General features: G+C 44.5%; 1 protein-coding gene across 1 annotated transcript in view; it reads left to right on the top strand.

The window, feature by feature from the left end:
• The first annotated feature begins 1,251 nt into the window (after positions 1 to 1,251).
• The window catches only part of LOC109935392 (CAP-Gly domain-containing linker protein 4-like), a 190,292-nt gene continuing 189,741 nt past the window's right edge, over positions 1,252 to 1,802 (top strand). The window contains exon 1 of the mRNA XM_048601410.1: positions 1,252 to 1,418. The gene's annotated coding sequence lies outside the window, so the exon portion shown is untranslated. The remainder of the gene's footprint in view (positions 1,419 to 1,802) is intronic.

Here is a 1,802-nt window from a genome sequence, read left to right as displayed (position 1 = left end):
TGACTACGACTACTCACAGACCTATTATCATCTATCCCTTCGTTTGCCTACCCCGCCCACCAATCCGCTCACATCTTCCAACACATCCCAACCCCATCATCAGCAGAAACACAACTTTTTCGGGCAGCTATCAGTTCTGGAGGGTCACTGGACTCGAAATGTTAACTGGTTTCTCTTCACAAATGGTGCTAGGTCTGCTCAGTTTCTTATTTAACACGCTCGTACGTTCACACGTCCTTTATACACAATTTATACTCTTAAGTAAAACGTACCAAAGCTGCTCTGACGTGAACAACTCGTTATGTGTGCCTTTGCTGAAAAAGGTGAAAAAAGCCGTCTAGACGTCGCTGGAAAAGTTTTGAATTTCCCACATTATCACTGTCCCTTGCCACAACCACACGAAAGTAAATGTGCGATGAAATAAAAAAAAGCAATAATTCTACAGCGATAGTCCGATTCACTACTTTAATGAACTCAAATAATGCGTAAGTGATTGAGAACTCCATTTGGCAACTTATGCTATGAACTTTAATACCAACCTGCAGTAGACCGCATTTTGTAATACTTTGTAATTATTTGTATGCTGAAATTATGACAAGTTTGAAACCTCTCTGATGTGCACTTTTTTATTTTAATGACTGTCTATGGTTGTCATGAATTATGACATAACAACTCGGCACCTGCCACCATGAAGATCGTTCAATAAACCAATTACAAAACCAACCTACTTTACGACTTCAGGACATCTCAAAATACGAAATATCTTCGAAATGCCCGCTTAGTCGCCATTTAATGCAGTCAATTTGTGCCCCACAAGATCCTACAAACCATAGTGTCATCGAAGATAAAACAAAAACGTTTTTGTTGATACAGGTTGAAATCAAATATTGGCCAACCGGCTTTTCGATGCACGGGGCAGAGAAAGAACAGATTACTCTCCCTCAATATTTGTTGTAATGTGCCAGTCTGCATTTCTTTGATACACGAGTACCCGAAACGTTAACTCTGATTTTTTCTTTACAGATGCTGCCAGACCTGCTGAGCTTTTCCAGCAACTTCTGTTTTTGTCCCTGATTTACAGCATCCGCAGTTCTTTCGGTTTTTATCCGGAGAGCGACCCACTTATTTAGAGTGGCACCATAATTACTGGCACAATCATGCCCTGACTTAAGGTGGCCCTAGTCAGTTAAACCGCTCCCGCTTCAAACACCTACCCTAACCGAGCTCGAGCTAGGCCGCTCGAAGCGGCGCCTGCGCACAGCTGTCAGCCCACCTCCGTCCGGCGGAGGAGTCAGAGCGCGAGCTGAGGCCCAGTTATTTGCCTTGGCACCGCTGGAGCGATCATGTTACTCAATGCAGAATTTGTCAGAGCTCCTAGCACCGGGCGCTGAAATCCGATCACCGGCACTTTTCACTGGGTAAGACAATGTTTATCATTCGCAACGTCTTTCCTTAAACTGCCGGGGGACGATATTTTTTAATGGTCGAACATCTCATACACGAGAGATCCGACTTATTTTTTTGTTTATTTTCGGTCAGTGGTGAACGGATGTTTACCCCTTGAAACGTGATCCAATGGGCAGTAAGCGTAATGCCATCCAATGTCCCCTGTGCTGTCCGATGTTAACAGAACCTGTCAGGTGTGCGAGAGATAGTAGGAACTGCAGATGTTGGAAAATCTGAGATAACAAGGTGTAGAGCTGGATGAACACAGCAGGCCAAGCAGCATCATAGGAGCAGGAAGGCTGACGTTTCGGTTCTGATGAAGGGTCTAGGCCCGAAACATCAGCCTTCCTGCTCCT

Source organism: Rhincodon typus, chromosome 9 (genome assembly GCF_021869965.1).
Source record: "Rhincodon typus isolate 14 chromosome 9, sRhiTyp1.1, whole genome shotgun sequence".
Taxonomy (NCBI): Eukaryota; Metazoa; Chordata; class Chondrichthyes; order Orectolobiformes; family Rhincodontidae; genus Rhincodon; species Rhincodon typus.
The sequence above is the reverse complement of the archived record's forward strand: the minus strand, read 5'-3'. Positions and strand labels throughout refer to the sequence as shown.